The sequence below is a fragment of the Triturus cristatus genome, chromosome 1_2 (genome assembly GCF_964204655.1).
Source record: "Triturus cristatus chromosome 1_2, aTriCri1.1, whole genome shotgun sequence".
Classification (NCBI taxonomy): domain Eukaryota; kingdom Metazoa; phylum Chordata; class Amphibia; order Caudata; family Salamandridae; genus Triturus; species Triturus cristatus.
The window spans coordinates 1,194,539,567-1,194,558,926 of record NC_140580.1 but is presented as its reverse complement, the minus strand read 5'-3'; the positions used below and the strand labels follow the sequence as shown (position 1 = coordinate 1,194,558,926).

At 48.5% G+C, this 19,360-nt stretch overlaps 1 protein-coding gene across 9 annotated transcripts in view; it reads left to right on the top strand.

Annotated features, from left to right (window-relative positions):
• The window catches only part of EEIG1 (estrogen-induced osteoclastogenesis regulator 1), a 743,239-nt gene that overhangs the window by 313,798 nt on the left and 410,081 nt on the right, over positions 1-19,360 (top strand). The window lies entirely within an intron of this gene.

Below are 19,360 nucleotides of genomic sequence, written 5' to 3'. Positions count from 1 at the left end.
GGGTCAGCGATGTATGGTAGCATAGAGTTTCATGATCCAGCGGCGTGTGATATGCCACCTTCCTCATGAGCCTGCAACATGTGGTAGCATAGTGTGTCCTGATCTTGCGGTGTGTGGTAGGCCACCATCCTCATGAGCCAGCAATGTTTGGTAGCATAGTGTGTCATGATCCATTGGTGTGTGGTATGCCACCATCCTCATGAACCTGCAATATGTTGTAGCATAGTGTGTCCTGATCGAGCGGTGTGTGGTATGGCACCATCCTCATGAGCCAGCAATGTGTGGTTACATAGTGTGTCATGATCCAGCGGTGTGTGGTATGGCACCATCCTCATGAGCCAGCAATGTGTGGTAGCATAGTGTGTCCTGATCTAGCGGTGTCTGGTATCCCACCATCCTCATGAGCCAGCAGTGTGTGGTAGCATAGTGTGTAATGATCCAGCGGTGTGTGAAATGGCACTATCCTCATGAGCCAGCAATGTGTGATAGCAAAATGTGTCATGATCCAGCGGTGTGTGGTATGCTACCATCCTCATAAGCCAACAATGTGTGGTAGCATAGCGTGTCCTGATCTAGCGGTGTGTGGTATGCCACCATCCTCATGAGCCAGCAATCTGTGTGTTAGAAATGGGATTTTTGGTCGGCTAGTTTATGTGCCAAAGTCGGGCAGAAACCACCACTCTAGTCAGGTTTTAGGAGTTACACTCCTAAAATAACCCCTGCTCACCCCCTTGGCAGCTTAACACGAGCAGTCAGGCTTATCTTAAAGGCAGCGTATAAAGCATTTGCACATAACCAACAGTAATACAATGTAAGCACTACAAAAGGACACCACACCAGTTTAGAAAAATATCCGATATTTTCATATATTTAAGACAAGACCAAAAACGATAAAAATCCACAATACAGTACTTAAAAATCTTCACTTATCAAAATTTGCTTGAAAAATAGTTCCTCAATAGCTGTGTCTGGGGCTATTCCGGCATCATAAGCAAACAAATCCAAAGAGTTCTGGCTGACCGCGGCGTCGCAGGCCAGGTACGGTGTCGGGAAGACCCGCAAACAGTACCTTTTAGAAATGCAGGGCATCGGCGACCTCTCGTTGAGCTTCCGAAAGCACAGCGTCCGCAGGCATCGGTTCTGGAGGTCAGTGCAAGAGTCGTTGGGGCCCTTGAAGTCACACGTGTTGCAGGCCGAACTCCCCTCTCTTGAAGTCAGGAGCGCTGGCGTCAGCAGGCGTGTGGTGCTGCGGTGCGAAGTGCAGTGGTGCGTCGTGGGGTGCCCTCAGGTCACGGTACAAGCAGCGGCTCGGTGGCGGCATCAGATGGTGTCGTCGGTGAGACCAGAGTTGCGGTGCGAGGTGAAGGCGGTGCTTGTCGCGGTGCTGGCAGGTCACGGTGCAAGCAGTGGTGTCGTCTTGGCTGAAGCGCTGTCGTCAGCCGACGAACTGGAGTCGATGGTGCCGGCGTCCGGAAGCCAAGGCTGCGGTGCGGGATGAGGGCCGTGCGTCGTGTAACTTTACGAGCGGTGCCCTCGAACCACGGTGCAAGCAGTGGCGTAGATTTTGGCATGGAGCGGCGGTGTCGGGGATACCAAGGCATCGTCGTAAAGCAAGGCGGGGCAGAGTGCGGTGCCCACAGGTCGCTGTCTTCTTGATCGAAAAGAGTTCTATAGTTCAGGGGTCTGGGCCCCAGTATTTATATCCCAACATCCTTTTATCTCTTTGTCAGAGAGTGTCTGTGCCCAGCCAGAACCAGTTCTGCCTTCTCTGGTGTGACTTCCTGGCAGGAGGTGGAGACGGCATGGTCAGAGGCAGACCAGGCCCTTTGAGGTGCAAGGAAATGTCTTCCGCCTTCCCCAATTGCATTGCAGCCCAGGTCTATTCAGCCCTTTTGTGACCCACCTAGACTATCTGGAGTCACTCCTGCTCCCCAGCCTTCTGTCATCTAAAACCCAGACAGGCAATCCACATTCCAAAGAGGCACACGGGGTGACTGAGAAAGAAAATACCTACTTTCTAAAAGTTGTATTTTCAAACACCGAATGTAAAAATCACCTTCACTAAAAGATGCATCTTTAGATTCTGAGTTCAGGTATACTAAACTTTACTTTGCTACCTAATTCCCCGGGCCAGTTATGTTTATAAGATATTATAAACAAACTCCCCATTCTGTCCTATAAGGAACAGGTACCCTTGCAATAGCGAAAAACGAAATTGGCCGTAATTCACTATCAGAACATGCCACACACACCAGGGCATGTCCTACCTTTCACATACACTGCACCCTACCCACAGGGGTACCTTGGGCCTACCTTAGGGGTGACTAACATGTAAGAAAAGGGAAGGTGAGGGACCGGCAATTGTGCACACTGGCCAAGTCGAAATGGCAGTTACAAACTGCGCGCAGAGTCTGCAATGGCAGGTCTGAGTTACCTTTTCAGGGCTACTCACGTGGGTGGCACAATCAGTGCTGCAGGCCCACGAGTAGCATTTGAGTCACAGGCCCTGGCACACTCCGTGCAATGTACTAGGAACTAACAAATAAGTCAAATATCCAACCATGGAAACACCAATCCATAACACAATTTACACACAGCACCTGCACTTTACCACTGATCAGCAGTGAGAAAAGTGCGCAGAAACACTACGCCAGCAAAAACAGAGTAAAAACCAGGAGGTCAGAAAGCAAAAACTCAGGGGAAACACGCCAAAAGATGCCAAGTCTGACAGTGTGGTAGCATAGTGTGTCCTGATCCAGCGGTGTGTGGTGTGCCACCATCCTCATGAGCCAGCAATGTGTGGTAGCATAGTGTGTCCTGATCCAGCGATGTATGGTGTGCCACCATCCTCGTGAGCCAGCAATGTGTGGTAGCATAGTGTGTCCTGATCCAGCGATGTATGGTGTGCCACTATCCTCGTGAGCCAGCAATGTGTGGTAGCATAGTGTGTCCTGATCCAGCGGTGTGTGGTGTGCCACCATCCTCGTGAGCCAGCAATGTGTGGTAGCATAGTGTGTCCTGATCCAGCGATGTATGGTGTGCCGCTATCCTCGTGAGCCAGCAATGTGTGGTAGCATAGTGTGTCTTGATCCAGCGATGTGTGGAATGCCACCATCCTCATGAGCCAGCAATGTGTGGTAGCATAGTATGTCCTGATCCAGCGGTGTGTGGTGTGCCACTATCCTCGTGAGCCAGCAATGTGTGGTAGCATAGTGTGTCCTGATCCAGCGATGTATGGTGTGCCACCATCCTCGTGAGCCAGCAATGTGTGGTAGCATAGTGTGTCCTGATCCAGCGGTGTGTGGTGTGCCACCATCCTCGTGAGCCAGCAATGTTTGGTAGCATAGTGTGTCCTGATCCAGCGATGTGTGGAATGCCACCATCCTCATGAGCCAGCAATGTGTGGTAGCATAGTGTGTCCTGATCCAGCGATGTATGGTGTGCCACCATCCTCGTGAGCCAGCAATGTGTGGTAGCATAGTGTGTCCTGATCCAGCGGTGTGTGGTGTGCCACTATCCTCGTGAGCCAGCAATGTGTGGTAGCATAGTGTGTCCTGATCCAGCGGTGTGTGGTGTGCCACTATCCTCGTGAGCCAGCAATGTGTGGTAGCATAGTATGTCCTGATCCAGCGATGTGTGGAATGCCACCATCCTCATGAGCCAGCAATGTGTGGTAGCATAGTGTGTCCTGATCCAGCGATGTATGGTGTGCCACCATCCTCGTGAGCCAGCAATGTGTGGTAGCATAGTGTGTCCTGATCCAGCGATGTATGGTGTGCCACCATCCTCGTGAGCCAGCAATGTGTGGTAGCATAGTGTGTCTTGATCCAGCGATGTGTGGAATGCCACCATCCTCATGAGCCAGCAATGTGTGGTAGCATAGTGTGTCTTGATCCAGCGATGTGTGGAATGCCACCATCCTCATGAGCCAGCAATGTGTGGTAGCATAGTGTGTCCTGATCCAGCGATGTATGGTGTGCCACCATCCTCGTGAGCCAGCAATGTGTGGTAGCATAGTGTGTCCTGATCCAGCGATGTATGGTGTGCCACCATCCTCGTGAGCCAGCAATGTGTGGTAGCATAGTGTGTCTTGATCCAGCGATGTGTGGAATGCCACCATCCTCATGAGCCAGCAATGTGTGGTAGCATAGTGTGTCCTGATCCAGCGATGTATGGTGTGCCACCATCCTCGTGAGCCAGCAATGTGTGGTAGCATAGTGTGTCCTGATCCAGCGGTGTGTGGTGTGCCACCATCCTCGTGAGCCAGCAATGTGTGGTAGCATAGTGTGTCTTGATCCAGCGATGTGTGGAATGCCACCATCCTCGTGAGCCAGCAATGTGTGGTAGCATAGTGTGTCCTGATCCAGCGATGTATGGTGTGCCACCATCCTCATGAGCCAGCAATGTGTGGTAGCATAGTGTGTCCTGAGCCAGCGATGTATGGTATGCCACCATCCCCGTGAGCCAGCAATGTGTGGTAGCATAGTGTGTCCTGATCCAGCGGTGTATGGTGTGCCACCATCCTCATGAGCCAGCAATGTGTGGTAGCATAGTGTGTCCTGATCAGGCGGTGTATGGTGTGCCACCATCCTCGTGAGCCAGCAATGTGTGGTAGCATAGTGTGTCCTGATCCAGCGGTGTATGGTGTGCCACCATCCCCGTGAGCCAGCAATGTGTGGTAGCATAGTGTGTCCTGATCCAGCGGTGTATGGTGTGCCACCATCCTCGTGAGCCAGCAATGTGTGGTAGCATAGTGTGTCCTGATCCAGCGGTGTGTGGAATGCCACCATCCTCATGAGCCAGCAATGTTTGTTTGGGGTCTGTGAATCGCGTGGCTGTCCAAGAGCTTCCCTGTGCTGATAGAAGGTACTGTACCGGGTAGCTATGCAAATTTGAGATTACTTGGGGAATAACCATGTCTTGAGTTTTTTCCTAAGTGTGAGCTGCCGTTCCTTCCTTTGGAATCAGATGTGTGCATGATCTGTCACTCCATCACGCTCTTTTCATTCTAGAAGTTCCGAGGAGGTGTTTTTGGGACGATCTTAGAAGTGTGGCAGGCCTCAGGTCCTTTGTTATCGATTGCCTTGTGTGAGATGCAAAGATATTTCATTGATTTCCTGGCATCCACAGGCAGCCAATGTTTCGAAGACTCCCTCACGATTCATCATTTGGTATCTTGATGAGAAGCCTAGCCGCCGCGCATTGTACAACATTGTGTCTTTTTATAACTTATTCTGGTGATCCCAAATAAAGGGAGTTGCCATAATCAAGGCGGGAGACTATCGAGGCCGGATCACCGGGGCTTCGGGTTACGTTACAGAATCTTCCTAACCATTCTGAGCAATCCACAGCAGGTGCCAGCAGTTTTTGTGCTTGGCCGTCCATCGTTGGGCCCCTGTCCATCCACATCCCAGATTCTTAATGGGGGAGTTGGGGACAGGAGAGTTCCCCATACAGCTCGGCCAGCTAGTCAGCGGCCTGGGAATGGGATGATTTTGTAAAATCATCAGTTCTGCATTGTCGCTCTTTAATGTCACACAGCAGTTAGTCCTACATGTAGCCACTCTTTCCAAGCAGGACACTAACTGCTGGTGTGCGCGTCATCTGCATGGGAAACTATGGGCAGGCCGCGCTCCTGAACAATCTGTGCCAACTGCGCATATAAACATTAACAGCAGTAGGGCTGAGTAGCGACCCCTGCAGCGCCCCGCAAGTAGATGGCATACTTTCAGAGAAACCTGTCGTTTCCATGACCTGGCGAGATCTGTATTCCAGGCCCAGGCTCTGTCCTGGACGCCACCTCCCTGGGCCCATCTGTCAGGATGTCTTCATCTACAGGGGCGAAGCCCTGGTCAGATCTCGGAGCAAGAGTGCGGCCCCCGCCGGGCGCACTGTGAGTGGTCGATGCTTCAACAGCCTTGGGGGAGTTTGAGGCCTGCTGGATTTTATCTTCATAGAATGGGGCCTGCGCCTTCTGGATTCATTTAGAGCTTGGTTTATATTCCGTTTGTAAAGATAGTTCGGAATGCTGCCTCCATTTCCGCTCACGTTTCTTACAGGTTTTTTGGGGGGCTCGATGGGTATTGAACCGAAGGGCTCTTCTAGTATTTGTTTTAGGTTTCTTCCCATTTTTGGCCTACACTCCTCAGTGACTGTGCAGCCTCGCTCTCCCATTGCCCTTTAGAGTTGGAGTCCAGGCCCCCCGTGATTTGATCCGCGCGCCTTGGAAACTTTGCATCTTTGCACCCGGACCCAGCGCACCCGCTTTACCTGTGCGGGACGGGCTGCGGGGCCCCGGGGTCGCGAGGCCGGCATTTCCCGCAGCGTGGGACGCGCGCGGGGCATGCCTGGGCTCGGCCCGGGCTCGGCCCGGGCCAAGACCGGGCCGTCATCGATCGGAAGAGGCCGGGCTGGGCCACGGCTCGTGTTTCTTGGCTAAAATACGCGCTAATGAAGGCACTGTGTTCCCGATTCTATTTATACAAAGCACATGGACATTCGTCTGTATTTGGCACTCTGAAATTGACAATTTATATCTATTTGACTATTGACAATTCCGTGGGGCCCCTCCGAAGTATTCTCGAGAGCTTTTTCCGGAATAATAAGACTAGATATAGTATCTGGAATTAAGGTGGTTATATATTCTCTTATATTCTCATATTCAAAGACATCTTTTTATTTTTATTTTTGAAGCTGAGTAAAACTGGGGAAGAGAAACATATCTATTAGTCAACATAAAAAAACGGGGGAAGAACCTTGTTTAACATTATTAAATTATTTGACAGTAGCCATGGGTGCTGTAGAACCGCAAATCTTAACGGTAGAAGAGGCTCTGAACCCAGATAAGGCGAACACTGGTGGTGACCCCGTCTCAGTTGATAACAGCAAAGGGTTAACTGATCCACCGACTGAAAGGCACAGTAGATCTGATAAACCAAATGGTTGCGTCATGAATATTTTGGAACATATAATATATAGTGATCTTGAAAGTGATTCTCAACCGCCCTCTAAGCGTCCTAGAAACCCAGACACCTCACTCAAGTTGGACAGGGAAATTAGCATAAAGGACATGGCAACCCCCCGTGTAATACAAAAAAGAGCCCAAAGAAAGATAGGACGTGGGCAGCTAATAAGACGTGTGCGCGGGAGAACGCCTTCGCCAGCTCTAATTTTCGCACACAGAACGAAGTACTGAAATTGAAAAACAAATTGGATGCCCTCGATAATGATCTCAGGGAGACCCTAAACAGCCGAGACGGTAGACTGGGGGCAATGGAAGACGCCCTATCAGAATGTCTGGATAGACGCCAGCCCATCCTACCAGATCTTCGTAATAGTCAGAGCACCTACACAGTCAATATAAATCCTAGTACTCGGTTCAACACCTACACTACCAGCGAAGTCAATAACAAGCGCCCGACTGTGACGAGAGAAACTCCAGATAGAGGGGGAAACCCCCCAATACTCAGCACTGCTATAGGGGCACGACATAAGCCAACTACCCTGAGTGCGGCCATATCTAACCAAATGGTTGATCCTAAGGAGAGTAAAGAGCTTGGAACTGTGGATGACCCCGAGCGCGATAACTCGGCAACTTATATAGACGTACCACCGGCTGCAACCCCCTATGCTGTGGTATTAGTGAATGTCCCCAGACTGCACCGTGGGATGGTTGAGACCTGGGAGAATCTGAGAAATAAGTTGTTATGCTGGCTCGGTGCCAGGACTGGTTTAACAGAAAGACTCTTCTTAGAGTTCGAAATGGCTAGAAGGGTGAGTTGGATAGGGAGGGGGCGCAAGGACACGGCTGGAGACTGTGTTATACTAAATTTCAAAACCCCGCAGCTTATTCAGTCGATTTTGAGCAGGGCGGGAAACCACTTAATCTCAGCTCAATATATTAATATTGTACCATTAGGATACTTTTACAAACCCAGTTTTTTAACAATATCAAACCAAGTAGGGAAGTCCCACTTGTAACTTACAACTCAATGTATGGTGTTCCTACTTATAGTCGTGTTGATGTACTCCCTAACTTGGAAGATGTGGACTGGCTGAACATATCCGCTATTAGTATAGCTGAGCCTAAGGATATGAGCACCCTGCCGAGAACGCCACTGACAAATTAGCTACTGATATATGCGCTCAGGTTAGCACTTTGGGTACAACTCATAGGGACGATGATGTTACAGCGGGCGCAGGACCATTGTTAGATATGGAAATGTAGTGATATGACACGCTTGTCACACATTCACTGCCTACTATTTGCAACATGGATAATCTGACTCCACATAACAAGATAAGCATTATCCCTTCAACTACCATAACGGCGATCCCAAGAGTATCCCCTACATTAGAAGCTTATTACTTAACCTCTAGTAGAGACATAAATCTGGGTAACAATGGGAATGGTAGATGTAACTTTATGTTCTGCAACGTCGCCGGGTTAAAATCTAAGGTGACACATATTGTATGGAATGACTTCGTTCAGAAGTTTGATCTCATCAGCCGCCAGGAAACATGGGCGGTGGAGCCTCTCCGCATACATGGCTATAAAACCTTACATACACCAGCTGTGACATCATCGCATGGGAGAGCAAAGGGGGGTCTTTGCACTTATTGATTCTGCCAAATTTTACTAGGTTTGAAACATATCATTGCCGAGGACTGCTTTTATCAGATCATCTGCCTACCTGTGGATAGATTTTACGCACTGATCATAGTGAGTTATTATAATAATGTTCCTCATGACTCAATTGAGGGGATTGTGAAATCCATACGCCGTCATTTACAAAATTTACAGGAGTCTGCAAATCATGATTTATTTATAGTTTCGGGGGGGATTTTAATTCTGTATTATGTCAACAAGCCGAAACTGGGAATTGTGGCATTATTCATGACAATGATATGATTTTTCCCCATTTCCCACATTCTAGGCATGGTGACCTTTTAAATGAAATTGTGTTTCAATTTGATCTAGGTTCTGTTAATACTCTGGGCACTAACCAGAGTAACCTACCTTTAATGGCCGGGGAATCATCACTACTATAGATTTCATTCTGGCATCTAATAGGCACTGTTCAAGAATTATGGATTTTTGTATTCACAAGATGCCCTTAAGTGATCATTTTCCGCAGAGTATGGGCACTCTGTTATTTAGCCAAGAGACAAACAGGGTTAAGAGTCCCACAACCCTTGTAGGAAACATAACCCTGTCTAGACAGGATGGATATGCGCTACGCTGGGCCAAACTAGACCCAAATGATGTATCAAACTGTAACGATAAGATCATGGCCTGTCTGGATGAGAAGAGCACATATAAGGAAGATATTGATGGTTTTAATGTTATTACAGACTACATTAAGAGGGCTCTTATTCTTAAAGTTAATAAAAAAAAAAAACAGGGAAAGAAGGATGGCTTGACTCCAAATGCACAGAGGCATATAGGAAGCTCAAACACGCCCTGCACTCGGCAGAGAAAAATAAGGATGAGATTAGAGAGGCCCGGAAACAGTATAAGCTTGCCTTAAAAGGAAGAAGAAATGCGATTAAAACGGAAGCCTGGCTTGCTCTGCGCGAAGCCTCTGTTATCAGAGACTCCGGCGCATTTTGGAAGGCAGTTAATGCCCCCTTCCTGATAGACGGAGACTCGGCCACTCTAGAGAGTGCCATCGCTGAGGAAGAGCGGATCGAGCACTTCTCCTCCTTGTACAATGATCCACTTTTAGGGTTGCAAGACAACCTGGATCATGAGAATGAGCACGAGTCATTGTTAAAAGATCAACAAAAACATCTATTTTTTTTAACTTAGTGAGGTAAATTTGGCCATTACCAGAAGTTTGGGCGGTAAGGCCGCTGGGCCGGACGGCGTTCCGGTCGACCTCTTTAAATCAAATATGGCGTTATGGGGCCCACTACTAGTGCAAGTTCTTAATGCATGTAGCTCTGCTGGCTTTTTATCTACATGGTACGAATCTATTTTGGTACCAATTTTTAAAAAAGGAGATAGGGCCAACCCGGCCTGTTACCGGACAATATCCTCGCTGGATTAAACTGTGAAAATTGTGGGTCAAGTATTATTAAATAGATTACAGGACTGGGCAGAGTACCGGTCAATAATAAGCGACTTACAATATGGCTTCCGCAAGAGTTTAGGCACGATCGAGCTGGGCCTTAATCTAAACAGATTATTGAATAAATATACAAAGGCAAAAAAGGGAACTCTATACCTGGCATTTGTTGATTTAACAGAGGCGTTTGATTGTGTGATACACAACAAATTATGGATGATTTATAGGAGATGGGTGTAGACGCTGTTTTAATTTCTTTCCTAAGGCAGCTTTATTCAGGGGCAAAGGCGAGAGTCCGATTCGGGGTTGGGGCGTAATGCTCAAGACACTTTACAGTGAGGAGAGGTGTGAGACAAGGCCGCGTCCTTGCAGCTTTCCTCTTTACATTGTATTTAAATAATCTTGACGATGTTTTAGTTCAGGAATGCAAGGACCTGCCGATAGCTGGTAAACGACCTATTTCTGCACTTCTATACGTGGATGACGCGGTCCTTATGGCTTGCACGCCATTGGAACTTCAAAAGGTCGTTACCAGTTTTACAAATTTTATGTTAGTTCGGAGCCTCTCTATTAATTCGTCAAAAACGTTTATAATGAATTGTGGTACAGGGTGCAATACGTCCAGAATTATATTTATTGATAACAAGTGGATCGAAAGCACAAGGACCCTTTCCTACCTTGGAATTTTATTTGACCGTACGGGGTCCTGGGTACAGGCAGTTAAAACCAGGAGACTACTCATTATAAGGACTTTATCTGCTTTATCAAATTTTTTCAGAAAATTAGGCAGACGCTCCACGGTTGAATTATTAAATATTTATAAAGCTGAATGTGCGACTGTTGCTTCCTATGGAGCTGGCATTTGGGGGTACGCTGATGTGGGCTCTATTCAGACAGCCGAAAATATGTTTTTATGATTCCTGTTGATGGTCCCAAACAGTATCTCCTCTCCCATGTGCCGCGCAGAGTTAGGGCTGCCATACCTGGAAGATGTTATAAAAATGCAACCAGCTCTTCTGTGGCATCGGACTTGGACCACACAGGAGACGCAGTTGAATCGCTGGATATTAACAGACTGCATGGGGCTGGATGGGGTGAAGCAAGTTAGTTGGCTGTCATATGTTAAATCCTTTCTATATAATTGAGGCCACCAGGAATTTTACGACGATCCTAGTACAATGAGTGCAATATCCAGGAAAGACCTTAAAAACTATTGTCTAAATGTAATGAGTGAGCAGAGATTATGTCTGGAAATGAATAAAATACCGGTGCAAGCACATAATCTCACACTGACAACATTTAGAATGCAGCCTTATTTATGTTTGGTAACAGGCGATTATGATAGACTTTTATTAATGCGTCTTCGCCTGGGTATTCTGCATAGATCATTAAGCTTCCCAGAGATAAACGGCGGGTCACGAGAGCTAGGTAAATGCCCGTGTGATGACATATCGGTACAGTCGACTATACATATGGTATTGTTTTGTAAATTTTACTCTGAACAGAGAAAATTGTGGATTGTCCCTGTTTTAAAAGCATACGGCATGAAGCAATGTCGCCCAGTGTTAGAAACTGAATTTGTAATAGCTTCTGTAACTGTCTTTTAAAAAAATATTTTTAAATGTAGGAAATCAATCATGATGTGAACAAATGAGAAACGACATTAATGATTATGTACTCGGTCCACTGTTTTGTAAATATTACAAATGTTTTAAATCATTTTAAAATGTTTTTTATGTGCTTTTATGGTTATTGCTGTAAAGTGTTATTGATTGATTGATTGATTGATTTGATCTATGCTTCAGGGACAAGTTTTGACAAGCTCCTCGTTGGTGTGGACGGAACCTTTGACTAGGCATGTCTGCTTGGTTTAGGCCGTGTAAAAGGGATGAAGTAAGGATCTGACCACGGTACAAGGATGGGGCGGAAACTTGGCTCTTGAATGTGTGCCAGCATAGTGTCATTATCCAGCGGTGTGTGGTACGGCCCGTCGCATTGAGCCAGCAATGTATATAGTGTGTCATTATCCAGCGGTGTGTGGTACGGCCTATCGCAGTGAGCCAGCAATGTATATAGTGTGTCATTATCCAGCGGTGTGTGGTATGGCCCATCCCAGTGAGCCAGCAATGTATATAGTGTGTCATTATCCAGCGGTGTGTCATTATCCAGCGGTGTGTGGTACAGCCCGTCGCAGTGAGCCAGCAATGTATATAGTGTGTCATTATCCAGCGGTGTGTGGTACGGCCCGTCATAGTGAGCCAGCAATGTATATAGTGTGTCATTATCCAGCGGTGTGTGGTATGGCCCGTCCCAGTGAGCCAGCAATGTATATAGTGTGTCATTATCCAGCGGTTTGTGATATGGCCCGTCCCCGTGAGCCAGCAATGTATATAGTGTGTCATTATCCAGTGGTGTGTGGTATGGCCCATCCCAGTGAGCCGGCAATGTATATAGTGTATCATTATCCAGCGGTGTGTGGTATGGCCCATCCCCGTGAGCCAGCAATGTATATAGTGTGTCATTATCCAGCGGTGTGTGATATGGCCTGTCCCCGTGAGCCAGCAATGTATATAGTGTGTCATTATCCAGCGGTGTGTGGTATGGCCCGTCCCCGTGAGCCAGCAATGTGTGCCAGCATAGTGTGTCATTATCCAGCGGTGTGTGGTATGGCCCGTCCCAGTGAGCCAGCAATGTATATAGTGTGTCATTATCCAGCGGTGTGTGGTATGGCCCGTCCCCGTGATCCAGCAATGTATATAGTGTGTCATTATCCAGCGGTGTGTGGTATGGCCCGTCCCCGTGAGCCAGCAATGTGTGCCAGCATAGTGAAACAAACAAAAGTGGAAGGTGCACCAGTCAGGAGAAGTCCAAAACAAATCGGTATCTTTAGTTATATCCTTTATTTTCTTACAGATACTCAGCCAACGCGTTTCGTTCCACACTGGAACTTCTTCAAGGCAAATTCAAATCTTAGTGACCAGCGGATAAAGCAATGCAATGTGTCATAATCCCAGATACATCGATAACGTTCAGAATAAGTAATCCTCCAAAGTAGATGTCATATGACTTGTATTAAGGTAATCATGGGTTGCCAGCGCTATACGTATAAGTTTAACTTGCGCTCCACACAAAGAACCGAAATTAAGTGGGTTCCAATAATCTAGGAAGTCCCATGGTACGAAAGGCAGAAATAAGCAACCAATCGGGATACTAACTATGAGACTTTGGGATTATAAGTGCTAAACTAGTAGTCAGTCGTAGTTCCTACCTTGTATAGCTGTGCCAGCATAGTGTGTCATTATCCAGCGGTGTGTGGTATGGCCCGTCCCAGTGAGCCAGCAATGTATATAGTGTGTCATTATCCAGCGGTGTGTGGTATGGCCCGTCCCCGTGATCCAGCAATGTATATAGTGTGTCATTATCCAGCGGTGTGTGGTATGGCCCGTCCCAGTGAGCAAGCAATGTATATAGTGTGTCATTATCCAGCGGTGTGTGGTATGGCCCGTCCCAATGAGCCAGCAATGTTTATAGTGTCATTATCCAGTGGTGTGTGGTATGGCCCGTCCCAGTGAGCCAGCAATGTGTGGCATCATAGTGTGATTATCCAGTGGTGTGTGGTATGGTCCATCCCAGTGAGCCAGCAATGTATATACTGTGTCATTATCCAGCGGTGTGTGGTATGGCCCGTCCCAGTGAGCCAGCAATGTATATAGTGTGTCATTATCCAGTGGTGTGTGGTATGGCCCGTCCCAGTGAGCCAGCAATGTATATAGTGTGTTCTGATCCAGCGGTGTGTGGTATGGCCCGTCCCAGTGAGCCAGCAATGTATATAGTGTTTCATTATCCAGCGGTGTGTGGTATGGCCCGTCCCACTGAGCCAGCAATGTATATAGTGTCATTATCCAGTGGTGTGTGGTATGGCCCGTCCCAGTGAGCCAGCAATGTATATAGTGTGTCATTATCCAGCGGTTTGTGATATGGCCCGTCCCCGTGAGCCAGCAATGTATATAGTGTGTCATTATCCAGTGGTGTGTGGTATGGCCCATCCCAGTGAGCCGGCAATGTATATAGTGTGTCATTATCCAGCGGTGTGTGGTATGGCCCATCCCCGTGAGCCAGCAATGTATATAGTGTGTCATTATCCAGCGGTGTGTGATATGGCCTGTCCCCGTGAGCCAGCAATGTATATAGTGTGTCATTATCCAGCGGTATGTGGTATGGCCCGTCCCCGTGAGCCAGCAATGTGTGCCAGCATAGTGTGTCATTATCCAGCGGTGTGTGGTATGGCCCGTCCCAGTGAGCCAGCAATTTATATAGTGTGTCATTATCCAGCGGTGTGTGGTATGGCCCGTCCCCGTGATCCAGCAATGTATATAGTGTGTCATTATCCAGCGGTGTGTGGTATGGCCCGTCCCCGTGAGCCAGCAATGTGTGCCAGCATAGTGTGTCATTATCCAGCGGTGTGTGGTATGGCCCGTCCCAGTGAGCAAGCAATGTATATAGTGTGTCATTATCCAGCGGTGTGTGGTATGGCCCGTCCCAATGAGCCAGCAATGTATATAGTGTCATTATCCAGTGGTGTGTGGTATGGCCCGTCCCAGTGAGCCAGCAATGTGTGGCATCATAGTGTGATTATCCAGTGGTGTGTGGTATGGTCCATCCCAGTGAGCCAGCAATGTATATACTGTGTCATTATCCAGCGGTGTGTGGTATGGCCCGTCCCAGTGAGCCAGCAATGTATATAGTGTCATTATCCAGTGGTGTGTGGTATGGCCCGTCCCAGTGAGCCAGCAATGTATATAGTGTGTTCTGATCCAGCGGTGTGTGGTATGGCCCGTCCCAGTGAGCCAGCAATGTATATAGTGTGTCATTATCCAGTGGTGTGTGGTATAGCCCGTCCCAGTGAGCCAGCAATGTATATAGTGTTTCATTATCCAGCGGTGTGTGGTATGGCCCGTCCCAATGAGCCAGCAATGTATATAGTGTCATTATCCAGTGGTGTGTGGTATGGCCCGTCCCAGTGAGCCAGCAATGTATATCGTGTGTCATTATCAAGTGGTGTGTGGTATGGCCCGTCCCCGTGAGCCAGCAATGTGTGGCATCATAGTGTGATTATCCAGTGGTGTGTGGTATGGTCCATCCCAGTGAGCCAGCAATGTATATACTGTGTCATTATCCAGCGGTGTGTGGTATGGCCCGTCCTCGTGAGCCAGCAATGTATATAGTGTGTCATTATCCAGTGGTGTGTGGTATGGCCCATACCAGTGACCCAGCAATGTATATAGTGTGTTCTGATCCAGCGGTGTGTGGTATGGCCCGTCCCCGTGAGCCAGCAATGTATATAGTGTGTCATTATCCAGCGGTGTGTGGTATGGCCCGTCCCAGTGAGCCAGCAATGTGTGGCAGCATATTGTCATTATCCAGCGGTGTGTGGTATGGCCCGTCCCCGTGAGCCAGCAATGTATATAGTGTGTCATTATCCAGCGGTGTGTGGTATGGCCCGTCCCCGTGAGCCAGCAATGTGTGGCATCATAGTGTGTCATTATCCAGCGGTGTGTGGTACGGCCCGTACCAGTGAGCCAGCAATGTATATAGTGTCATTATCCAGCGGTTTGTGATATGGCCCGTCCCCGTGAGCCAGCAATGTATATAGTGTGTCATTATCCAGCGGTGTGTGGTATGGCCCATCCCAGTGAGCCAGCAATGTATATAGTGTGTCATTATCCAGTGGTGTGTGGTATGGCCCATCCCAGTGAGCCAGCAATGTATATAGTGTGTCATTATCCAGTGGTGTGTGGTATGGCCCGTCCCTGTGAGCCAGCAATGTGTGGCATCATAGTGTGTCATTATCCAGAGGTGTGTGGGATAGCCCGTCCCAGTGAGCCAGCAATGTATATAGTGTGTCATTATCCAGCGGTGTGTGCTATGGCCCGTCCCCGTGAGCCAGCAATGTATATAGTGTGTCATTATCCAGCGGCGTGTGATATGGCCCATCCCCGTGAGCCAGCAATGTATATAGTGTGTCATTATCCAGTGGTGTGTGTTATGGCCCGTCCCCGTGAGCCACCAATGTATATAGTTTGTTCTGATCCAGCGGTGTGAGGTATGGCCCGTCCCTGTGAGCCAGCAATGTATATAGTGTGTCGTTATCCAGCGGTGTGTGGTATGGCCCGTCCCAGTGAGCCAGCAATGTGTGGCATCATAGTGTGTCATTATCCAGCGGTGTGTGCTATGGCCCATCCCTGTGAGCCAGCAATGTGTATAGTGTGTCATTATCCAGCGGTGTGTGGTATGGCCCATCCCTGTGAGTCAGCAAAGTATATAGTGTGTCATTATCCAGCGGTGTGTGGTATGGCCCATCCCCGTGAGCCAGCAATGTATATAGTGTGCCATTATCCAGTGGTGTGTGGCATGGCCCGTCCCAGTGAGCCAGCAATGTATATAGTGTGTCATTATCCAGTGGTGTGTGGTATGGCCCGTCCCAGTGAGCCAGCAATGTATATAGTGTGTTCTGATCCAGTGGTGTGTGGTATGGCACATCCCAGTGAGCCAGCAATGTATATAGTGTGTCATTATCCAGTGGTGTGTGGTATGGCCCGTCCCAGTGAGCCAGCAATGTATATAGTGTGTCGTTATCCAGCGGTGTGAGGTATGGCCCGTCCCCGTGAGCCAGCAATGTATATAGTGTGTCATTATCCAGTGGTGTGTGGTATGGCCCATCCCAGGGAGCCAGCAATGTATATAGTGTGTTCTGATCCAGCGGTGTGTGGTATGGCCCGTCCCAGTGAGCCAGCAATGTGTGGCAGCATAGTGTGTCATTATCCAGTGGTGTGTGGTATGGCCTGTCCCAGTGAGCCAGCAATGTATATAGTGTGTCATTATCCAGCGGTTTGTGATATGGCCCGTCCCCGTGAGCCAGCAATGTATATAGTGTGTCATTATCCAGTGGTGTGTGGTATGGCTCATACCAGTGACCCAGCAATGTATATAGTGTGTTCTGATCCAGCGGTGTGTGGTATGGCCCGTCCCCGTGAGCCAGCAATGTATATAGTGTGTCATTATCCAGCGGTGTGTGGTATGGCCCGTCCCAGTGAGCCAGCAATGTGTGGCAGCATATTGTCATTATCCAGCGGTGTGTGGTATGGCCCGTCCCCGTGAGCCAGCAATGTATATAGTGAGTCATTATCCAGCGGTGTGTGGTATGGCCCGTCCCCGTGAGCCAGCAATGTGTGGCATCATAGTGTGTCATTATCCAGCGGTGTGTGGTACGGCCCGTACCAGTGAGCCAGCAATGTATATAGTGTGTCATTATCCAGCGGTTTGTGATATGGCCCGTCCCCGTGAGCCAGCAATGTATATAGTGTGTCATTATCCAGTGGTGTGAGGTATGGCCCGTCGCAGTGAGCCAGCAATGTATATAGTGTGTCATTATCCAGCGGTGTGTTGTACGGCCCGTCACAGTGAGCCAGCAATGTATATAGTGTCATTATCCAGTGGTGTGTGGTACGGCCCGTCACAGTGAGCCAGCAATGTATATAGTGTCATTATCCAGTGGTGTGTGGTATGGCCCGTTCCAGTGAGCCAGCAATGTATATAGTGTCATTATTCAGTGGTGTGTGAAATGGCCCGTCCCCGTGAGCCAGCAATGTATATAGTGTGTTCTGATCCAGCGGAGTGTGGTATGGCCCATCCCAGGGAGCCAGCAATGTATATAGTGTGTCATTATCCAGTGGTGTGTGGTATGGCCCATCCCAGTGAGCCAGCAATGTATATAGTGTGTGATAATCAAGCGGTATGTGGTATGGCACCTTCCTCATGAGCCAGCAATATGTGGTGGCATGGTGTTCTGATCCAGCGGTGTGTGGTATGGCGCTATCCTCATGAGCCAGCAATGTGCTGCATAGGAGTCCCTCATGAGCCAGTCATGTGTTGTGTGGAAGGCTTCTTGGAGTCCGAGTGTGAACTGTGGTAGGGAATACCCCTTTGTGCCTGATGTGCACGGTAATGCAGTTCCCACTCAAGGCAGCTGTGTGTCATCGGGCACCCCTCATGAGTCTGCAGTATATTAAGGGCCGCCCCGTCATGAGCCCACATAATGTCATAGGACATGACCCTTAATGAGCCACAGGTGTGTGCTAGTGCTTCAGTTCATGAACCCGCAGGCCCTCATGAGCTAGTGGTGTGTGGCAGGACTTCCCTTATGAGACTGCAGCATAGGGTGTGGCAGCCCATCATGAGGCTGTGGTAGGATACGACGTCCCAGTGGAACAGTAGTGTAAGGAAGGACATACCCTTTGAGCCCAAGGTGTGTGGTACGTCAGCCCTACATCTACCAGTATTGCATAGTAGGGCTGCCTCCTCAAATACCAGTGAGTTTAGATGGATACTTCTAAGCATTTGCAAATCTCCCCAGGCACCAGACTGGATCTAAAAAAGGTTTGAAGCAGCTCCTGTGCTCCAGTAGGCGGCACCATCAGCCTCCGTCGCAACTCCACCCCAGATCATGGAGACACAGCTGCATACAAGCGCCACCCCTGGGTTCTTCTTTTTCTGCACCCTTGGGCAAGCATCTGGAGTGCTCCCCTGTGAGCAGTTGGCCTGGCATATGCTGGTCACTAGTTATAGTGGCCACCTTGCACCAGTCCAATTCGACTCTTATGGTAGATAGGTTTAAGACAACCTTTTAAAGAAAGCTATCCTAGTGGTAGCTGTGGAGAGCAGCCTTCAGGCTAAGTCTCTGAGGAATGTAAAGCAGCTTGTTTTACCTTATAATCTCTTGAATTACCAAATGAAAGGACACCACACAGGTATATATATCAAATATATATGTATGTATTACTAGACACACTCTACACTCTACTAATCTCTTTATGAGATTAGAAGTCAGGAACACATTCAAATATCAACGTTTCACAATAAGTTAAGGACAAATATGGCTGGGGCCCTAGGGGCGTACCAGACCATATACTAAAAAAAAAGGTTTAGGAATGTCGACTTGCAGAGGGACAAGGCCTAGGGCCTGTAGAATCGCTGGGGCTTCTCTAATCCACCCAAGCCAGGTAAGTAAAAGACCCACGGGAGACACGTGCAGTGTGTGAACACAGCCACGGGTTCCCTATTGATTTCAATGGAGCAAGTCGCGGTTGGATTTTTAAAGTTTAAGGGTACTTCTAGGAAGTCTACAAGCAAGTCACCTACAAGGTAAGTAGTTCGAGGGCCAACACCCACTAGAGCACCGGAGTGCACGAGTTACCTCACCCAGGGAAGCCGGGTGCATAGGTGTCTTTTGG